The sequence below is a fragment of the Megalopta genalis genome, unplaced genomic scaffold, assembly GCF_051020955.1.
Source record: "Megalopta genalis isolate 19385.01 unplaced genomic scaffold, iyMegGena1_principal scaffold0061, whole genome shotgun sequence".
In the NCBI taxonomy this organism is placed as follows: domain Eukaryota; kingdom Metazoa; phylum Arthropoda; class Insecta; order Hymenoptera; family Halictidae; genus Megalopta; species Megalopta genalis.
In genome coordinates, this window is record NW_027476130.1 from 715,001 (window position 1) to 724,649 (window position 9,649).

A 9,649-nucleotide genomic window follows, 5' to 3' on the forward strand; every position below is an offset into this window, starting at 1 on the left:
CATCCCTCCCTGTCCTACTACAACTGTGTGTGTGTGTGTAAAGAAAGAAAAAAGAATACATTGGCTTTCTCTCTATCGAGAAGATGGCCTACGCAACGCAGATCAAAGGCCTAATACGTGTAATATAATACGCGTCTGGCCGTGTATAAATCACGCACGAATGATCTGGTCGGGCCCAACTCTTCTCGTACGCTTATTTTTCCGTGTTGAGGCACTATCATAAAATCACACAAACCCCAACACGTGTGTGTCTTGGAAGGAAGATGGCCTACGCAACGCAGATCAAAGGCCTAATACGTGTAGTACACACGTCTGCCGTGTAAATCACGCACGAATGATCTGGTCGGGCCCAACTCTTCTCCACCACACCACATCCCAACTTTGTACATTTTTATATATTTTTGTGCGTTGGGGCACCTTCATAATCACAAACCCCAACAACACATATATCTCTCTCTCTTTGAAAGATTTGTTGTGGCCTACGCAACGCAGATCAAAGGCCTAATACGTGTAGTACACACGTCTGGCCGTGTAAATCACGCACGAATGATCTGGCGGGCTCAACAATATCTTTTTTTTTTATATGAATTCTTATCCACAAACTAATCGAATTCATTTTCTCTCCTCCTCTCCTCTCTCTTTGAGATATATTGGAACATTGTAATGATCCTTCCGCAGGTTCACCTACGGAAACCTTGTTACGACTTTTACTTCCTCTAAATAATCAAGTTTGGTCATCTTCCCGGCATCATCGGCAATGCCGAAACATTGCCGCGCACCAGTCCGAAGACCTCACTAAATCATTCAATCGGTAGTAGCGACGGGCGGTGTGTACAAAGGGCAGGGACGTAATCAACGCGAGCTTATGACTCGCGCTTACTGGGAATTCCTCGTTCATGGGGAATAATTGCAAGCCCCAATCCCTAGCACGAAGGAGGTTCAGCGGGTTACCCGGGCCTTTCGGCCAGGGAACACACGCTGATTCCTTCAGTGTAGCGCGCGTGCGGCCCAGAACATCTAAGGGCATCACAGACCTGTTATTGCTCAATCTCGTGCGGCTAGAAGCCGCCTGTCCCTCTAAGAAGATTTGTTTGTACGTTGGTAGTAAAAACCCCACCGGCAGAAGCCGAGAGCCTTCGAGATACCATAATTACGTCTATTTAGCAGGCTAGAGTCTCGTTCGTTATCGGAATTAACCAGACAAATCGCTCCACCAACTAAGAACGGCCATGCACCACCACCCACCGAATCAAGAAAGAGCTATCAATCTGTCAATCCTTCCGGTGTCCGGGCCTGGTGAGGTTTCCCGTGTTGAGTCAAATTAAGCCGCAGGCTCCACTCCTGGTGGTGCCCTTCCGTCAATTCCTTTAAGTTTCAGCTTTGCAACCATACTTCCCCCGGAACCCAAAAGCTTTGGTTTCCCGGAAGCTGCCCGCCGAGTCATCGTAGGAACTTCGGCGGATCGCTAGCTGGCATCGTTTATGGTTAGAACTAGGGCGGTATCTGATCGCCTTCGAACCTCTAACTTTCGTTCTTGATTAATGAAAACATTTTTGGCAAATGCTTTCGCTTCTGTCCGTCTTGCGACGATCCAAGAATTTCACCTCTAACGTCGCAATACGAATGCCCCCATCTGTCCCTATTAATCATTACCTCGGGGTTCCGAAAACCAACAAAATAGAACCGAGGTCCTATTCCATTATTCCATGCACACAGTATTCAGGCGAAGGTAGCCTGCTTTGAGCACTCTAATTTGTTCAAAGTAAACGTACCGGCCCACCTCGACACTCAGTGAAGAGCACCGCGATGGGATATTAGTTGGACCGCCCCGTGAAGAGCAAAGCCCACCGGTAGGACGTACCACATAATGCCAGTTAAACACCGCGAGCGATGAACCGACACTGTGACACACAGATTCAACTACGAGCTTTTTAACCGCAACAACTTTAATATACGCTATTGGAGCTGGAATTACCGCGGCTGCTGGCACCAGACTTGCCCTCCAATGGATCCTCGTTAAAGGATTTAAAGTGTACTCATTCCGATTACGGGGCCTCGGATGAGTCCCGTATCGTTATTTTTCGTCACTACCTCCCCGTGCCGGGAGTGGGTAATTTGCGCGCCTGCTGCCTTCCTTGGATGTGGTAGCCGTTTCTCAGGCTCCCTCTCCGGAATCGAACCCTGATTCCCCGTTACCCGTTACAACCATGGTAGGCGCAGAACCTACCATCGACAGTTGATAAGGCAGACATTTGAAAGATGCGTCGCCGGTGCTATAAGACCATGCGATCAGCACAAAGTTATTCAGAGTCACCAAAGCAAACGATGGACGAGTGTAAACACCCGCCACCGATTGGTTTTGATCTAATAAAAGCGTTCCTACCATCTCTGGTCGGAACTCTGTTTTGCATGTATTAGCTCTAGAATTACCACAGTTATCCAAGTAAATTTTAGTACGATCTAAGAAACCATAACTGATTTAATGAGCCATTCGCGGTTTCACCTTAATACGGCATGTACTGAGACATGCATGGCTTAATCTTTGAGACAAGCATATGACTACTGGCAGGATCAACCAGGGAACTATACAATATGTATATATAAAATGGACAAAATTTAAATCCTTTTCCATCGTCGCCTGTTTCATATATATATGTCAGGTCGACACACCACTTTTCTCTTTCAAATATGTACAAGTTTTGCCACATTCCGCGCTTGTAACATATCTTCTTTAACGCTCAATTTCTTTCATTTTTCTACCATACAGATATTTTACCGTACGCCCAAAAACGTACGTATTATATTTTTGTTCTATCGTAAAATCACATTTTTCTACGTACGCCAGCTTCGTACGTTTCTATCTTTGCCTTCATAAAATCACAAGATAATTTTATCTTCAAGAGTCTCGCTATTAACATCTTGTAAGATAAATGTACGTCCCAGCTAAAACGTACAAATACTTCAAGTTAAGTAATAATATATCATCGCTATTGACAAATTTTTAAGATCCAAGACACAGTTCTCTCTATATGTTTTAATATTTTTTATGTACTCAAATATATTCAAAGGAAAAAGTACATGGGTGATGCCATAGTCGTGGAAGCGCGTACGCTCACGCTGATCTTCTGACCGCCGGAAGCACGAAACCTCTGATCTGGGCAAAATCGGCAAGCCGAGGAAGAACGGACAGGACACATGCTGGACTGGCGAGAAAGCGTGTTCTTCCGCTCGCGCTAGGCATTTCGATTTCTGACACCTCTTGATTTAAAAAATCAGTTTTTTGATAGTTTTCTCTCTCCACTGGGCTATTCATTTTAGCCACAGTTTTCAATTGGTACGATTTGCTTCCAAATCTTACAGATGCATTTTAAAAAATTTTTCCATCGCTCGGACAGAAGAGTCGATTGCTCAGTGAGTACGAGTATACATACAAAGTGCATACGGGTAACCAACCCCGTAGGGCTTGCCACATATGGGCCATTCGGTCAAAGACACCGACCCGTGGCCACGCTGTGTGGAGAAAAGTCCGTAACGTAAACGGCACGAAACAGTCAGGACCGAAGCCCCGAAGGAGCTCTGAGACAGCTTCTCGACCGAGATCGTAGAATTGGCCCAAAACCCGCTCTGCTCCGTCCGCCTCGCACGGACCGTGTATCTCTTATAGATACCGAACGGCCGGCAAGGACGCCGGCGCCGCCGGCCGAATAGCACGCGCGCTTATGAGTGTAAACCGCTGCGGCAACAGACCGCCCGGCCGTGCTGTTGTAACATAGCGCGTGAACGAACGAAAAAAATTTTTATAGTAAACATTAAAATAAATTACACTACCGTAAACTAGACAAAAAATTACACATTTTTTCCCAATATGAAAATTTTCACAAACTTTTTAAAGTCCCATCGCATCGAGTAAACTTTTTTAATAACGCGTCCGCACGATTCTAAATGCTTAATCCATATGTGAAATCGTTCACTGATCACGAATATCGTATTTAAAAAAATTACAAAAATTTATTTTTCAAAATAATCAAAAAAAACCGAAAAATCACAAGAGTAAAGTACCATTATTTTAAACAACATGTCGTTCTAAATGCTTAATCCCTATGTAAAAAAGTTATTTAAGCAAGAATATGTAATTGAAAAAAATTAGAAAAATTTATTTTAGCCGTAAATCGAAAATAATGGGGACACCGGAGCTGTTCGAAGCGCCGAGACGCGCCGCGTACGGCCGAATATTTTCTAAGTCCCAACGTACCGATCAAGAGTAAAGTACCATTTTCCTACATTAGATTTCGTTCTAAATGCTTAATCCCTATGTAAAAACGTTAGTTAAGCAAGAATATCGTATTTTTAAAAAAATCTAATGATAGGATTTTCCAGAAAATTGAAAAAACCGAAAAATGTCAAGAGTAAAGTGCCATTTTCTGACATTAGATTTCGTTCTAAATGCTTAATCCCTATGTAGAAACGTTAGTTAAGCAAGAATATCGTATTTTTAAAAAAATCTAATGATAGGATTTTTCAGAAAATTGAAAAAACCGTAAAATGTCAGGAGTAAAGTGCCATTATTTTAAACAATGTATCGTTCTAAATGCTTAATCCCTATGTAAAAAAGTTATTTAAGCAAGAATATGTAATTGAAAAAAATTAGAAGAATTTATTTTAGCCGTAAATCGAAAATAATGGGGACACCGGAGCTGTTCGAAGCGCCGAGCGCGCCGCGTACGCCCGAATATTTTCTAAGTCCCAACGTACCGATCAAGAGTAAAGTACCATTTTCCTACATTAGATTTCGTTCTAAATGCTTAATCCCTATGTAAAAACGTTAGTTAAGCAAGAATATCGTATTTTAAAAAAAATCTAATGATAGGATTTTCCAGAAAATTGAAAAAACCGAAAAATGTCAAGAGTAAAGTGCCATTTTCTGACATTAGATTTCGTTCTAAATGCTTAATCCCTATGTAGAAACGTTAGTTATGCAAGATTATCGTATTTTTAAAAAAATCTAATGATAGGATTTTTCAGAAAATTGAAAAAACCGTAAAATGTCAAGAGTAAAGTGCCCTTATTTTAAACATTATATCGTTCTAAATGCTTAATCCCTATGTAAAAAAGTTATCTAAGCAAGAATATGTTATTGAATAAAATGAGAAAAATTTATTTTAGCCGTAAATCGAAAATAATGGGTCGAGCGAATCGGTCGATTGCGCCGAGACGCGCTATGATGCAACAGACGAGCGATTGGAACGCCCGAATATTTTCAAAGTCCCAACGTACCGGTCAAGAGTAAAGTACCATTTTCCTACATTAGATTTCGTTCTAAATGCTTAATCCCTATGTAAAAACGTTAGTTAAGCAAGAATATCGTATTTTAAAAAAAATCTAATGATAGGATTTTCCAGAAAATTGAAAAAACCGAAAAATGTCAAGAGTAAAGTGCCATTTTCTGACATTAGATTTCGTTCTAAATGCTTAATCCCTATGTAGAAACGTTAGTTAAGCAAGAATATCGTATTTTTAAAAAAATCTAATGATAGGATTTTTCAGAAAATTGAAAAAACCGTAAAATGTCAAGAGTAAAGTGCCATTATTTTAAACAATGTATCGTTCTAAATGCTTAATCCCTATGTAAAAAAGTTATCTAAGCAAGAATATGTTATTGAATAAAATGAGAAAAATTTATTTTAGCCGTAAATCGAAAATAATGGGTCGAGCGAATCGGTCGATTGCGCCGAGACGCGCTATGATGCAACAGACGAGCGATTGGAACGCCCGAATATTTTCAAAGTCCCAACGTACCGGTCAAGAGTAAAGTACCATTTTCCTACATTAGATTTCGTTCTAAATGCTTAATCCCTATGTAAAAACGTTAGTTAAGCAAGAATATCGTATTTTAAAAAAAATCTAATGATAGGATTTTCCAGAAAATTGAAAAAACCGAAAAATGTCAAGAGTAAAGTGCCATTTTCTGACATTAGATTTCGTTCTAAATGCTTAATCCCTATGTAGAAACGTTAGTTAAGCAAGAATATCGTATTTTTAAAAAAATCTAATGATAGGATTTTTCAGAAAATTGAAAAAACCGTAAAATGTCAAGAGTAAAGTGCCATTATTTTAAACAATGTATCGTTCTAAATGCTTAATCCCTATGTAAAAAAGTTATTTAAGCAAGAATATGTAATTGAAAAAAATTAGAAGAATTTATTTTAGCCGTAAATCGAAAATAATGGGGACACCGGAGCTGTTCGAAGCGCCGAGACGCGCCGCGTACGGCCGAATATTTTCAAAGTCCCAACGTACCGATCAAGAGTAAAGTACCATTTTCCTACATTAGATTTCGTTCTAAATGCTTAATCCCTATGTAAAAACGTTAGTTAAGCAAGAATATCGTATTTTTAAAAAAATCTAATGATAGGATTTTCCAGAAAATTGAAAAAACCGAAAAATGTCAAGAGTAAAGTGCCATTTTCTGACATTAGATTTCGTTCTAAATGCTTAATCCCTATGTAGAAACGTTAGTTAAGCAAGAATATCGTATTTTTAAAAAAATCTAATGATAGGATTTTTCATAAAATTGAAAAAACCGTAAAATGTCAAGAGTAAAGTGCCCTTATTTTAAACATTATATCGTTCTAAATGCTTAATCCCTATGTAAAAAAGTTATCTAAGCAAGAATATGTTATTGAATAAAATGAGAAAAATTTATTTTAGCCGTAAATCGAAAATAATGGGTCGAGCGAATCGGTCGATTGCGCCGAGACGCGCTATGATGCAACAGACGAGCGATTGGAACGCCCGAATATTTTCAAAGTCCCAACGTACCGGTCAAGAGTAAAGTACCATTTTCCTACATTAGATTTCGTTCTAAATGCTTAATCCCTATGTAAAAACGTTAGTTAAGCAAGAATATCGTATTTTAAAAAAAATCTAATGATAGGATTTTCCAGAAAATTGAAAAAACCGAAAAATGTCAAGAGTAAAGTGCCATTTTCTGACATTAGATTTCGTTCTAAATGCTTAATCCCTATGTAGAAACGTTAGTTATGCAAGATTATCGTATTTTTAAAAAAATCTAATGATAGGATTTTTCAGAAAATTGAAAAAACCGTAAAATGTCAAGAGTAAAGTGCCCTTATTTTAAACATTATATCGTTCTAAATGCTTAATCCCTATGTAAAAAAGTTATCTAAGCAAGAATATGTTATTGAATAAAATGAGAAAAATTTATTTTAGCCGTAAATCGAAAATAATGGGTCGAGCGAATCGGTCGATTGCGCCGAGACGCGCTATGATGCAACAGACGAGCGATTGGAACGCCCGAATATTTTCAAAGTCCCAACGTACCGGTCAAGAGTAAAGTACCATTTTCCTACATTAGATTTCGTTCTAAATGCTTAATCCCTATGTAAAAACGTTAGTTAAGCAAGAATATCGTATTTTAAAAAAAATCTAATGATAGGATTTTCCAGAAAATTGAAAAAACCGAAAAATGTCAAGAGTAAAGTGCCATTTTCTGACATTAGATTTCGTTCTAAATGCTTAATCCCTATGTAGAAACGTTAGTTAAGCAAGAATATCGTATTTTTAAAAAAATCTAATGATAGGATTTTTCAGAAAATTGAAAAAACCGTAAAATGTCAAGAGTAAAGTGCCATTATTTTAAACAATGTATCGTTCTAAATGCTTAATCCCTATGTAAAAAAGTTATTTAAGCAAGAATATGTAATTGAAAAAAATTAGAAGAATTTATTTTAGCCGTAAATCGAAAATAATGGGGACACCGGAGCTGTTCGAAGCGCCGAGCGCGCCGCGTACGCCCGAATATTTTCTAAGTCCCAACGTACCGATCAAGAGTAAAGTACCATTTTCCTACATTAGATTTCGTTCTAAATGCTTAATCCCTATGTAAAAACGTTAGTTAAGCAAGAATATCGTATTTTAAAAAAAATCTAATGATAGGATTTTCCAGAAAATTGAAAAAACCGAAAAATGTCAAGAGTAAAGTGCCATTTTCTGACATTAGATTTCGTTCTAAATGCTTAATCCCTATGTAGAAACGTTAGTTATGCAAGATTATCGTATTTTTAAAAAAATCTAATGATAGGATTTTTCATAAAATTGAAAAAACCGTAAAATGTCAAGAGTAAAGTGCCCTTATTTTAAACATTATATCGTTCTAAATGCTTAATCCCTATGTAAAAAAGTTATCTAAGCAAGAATATGTTATTGAATAAAATGAGAAAAATTTATTTTAGCCGTAAATCGAAAATAATGGGTCGAGCGAATCGGTCGATTGCGCCGAGACGCGCTATGATGCAACAGACGAGCGATTGGAACGCCCGAATATTTTCAAAGTCCCAACGTACCGATCAAGAGTAAAGTACCATTTTCCTACATTAGATTTCGTTCTAAATGCTTAATCCCTATGTAAAAACGTTAGTTAAGCAAGAATATCGTATTTTTAAAAAAATCTAATGATAGGATTTTCCAGAAAATTGAAAAAACCGAAAAATGTCAAGAGTAAAGTGCCATTTTCTGACATTAGATTTCGTTCTAAATGCTTAATCCCTATGTAGAAACGTTAGTTAAGCAAGAATATCGTATTTTTAAAAAAATCTAATGATAGGATTTTTCATAAAATTGAAAAAACCGTAAAATGTCAAGAGTAAAGTGCCCTTATTTTAAACATTATATCGTTCTAAATGCTTAATCCCTATGTAAAAAAGTTATCTAAGCAAGAATATGTTATTGAATAAAATGAGAAAAATTTATTTTAGCCGTAAATCGAAAATAATGGGGACACCGGAGCTGTTCGAAGCGCCGAGCGCGCCGCGTACGCCCGAATATTTTCAAAGTCCCAACGTACCGATCAAGAGTAAAGTACCATTTTCCTACATTAGATTTCGTTCTAAATGCTTAATCCCTATGTAAAAACGTTAGTTAAGCAAGAATATCGTATTTTAAAAAAAATCTAATGATAGGATTTTCCAGAAAATTGAAAAAACCGAAAAATGTCAAGAGTAAAGTGCCATTTTCTGACATTAGATTTCGTTCTAAATGCTTAATCCCTATGTAGAAACGTTAGTTATGCAAGATTATCGTATTTTTAAAAAAATCTAATGATAGGATTTTTCAGAAAATTGAAAAAACCGTAAAATGTCAAGAGTAAAGTGCCCTTATTTTGAACATTATATCGTTCTAAATGCTTAATCCCTATGTAAAAAAGTTATCTAAGCAAGAATATGTTATTGAATAAAATGAGAAAAATTTATTTTAGCCGTAAATCGAAAATAATGGGTCGAGCGAATCGGTCGATTGCGCCGAGACGCGCTATGATGCAACAGACGAGCGATTGGAACGCCCGAATATTTTCAAAGTCCCAACGTACCGATCAAGAGTAAAGTACCATTTTCCTACATTAGATTTCGTTCTAAATGCTTAATCCCTATGTAAAAACGTTAGTTAAGCAAGAATATCGTATTTTAAAAAAAATCTAATGATAGGATTTTCCAGAAAATTGAAAAAACCGAAAAATGTCAAGAGTAAAGTGCCATTTTCTGACATTAGATTTCGTTCTAAATGCTTAATCCCTATGTAGAAACGTTAGTTAAGCAAGATTATCGTATTTTTAAAAAAATCTAATGATAGGATT

General features: G+C 37.2%; 1 non-coding gene across 1 annotated transcript; it reads right to left on the minus strand.

Annotated features, from left to right (window-relative positions):
* Window positions 1-661: 661 nt before the first annotated feature.
* On the minus strand, window positions 662-2,582 carry LOC143261711 (small subunit ribosomal RNA). The gene has a single exon (XR_013035784.1). It is a non-coding gene; the product is annotated as a small subunit ribosomal RNA (ribosomal RNA).
* Between the last annotated feature and the right edge of the window lie 7,067 nt (window positions 2,583-9,649).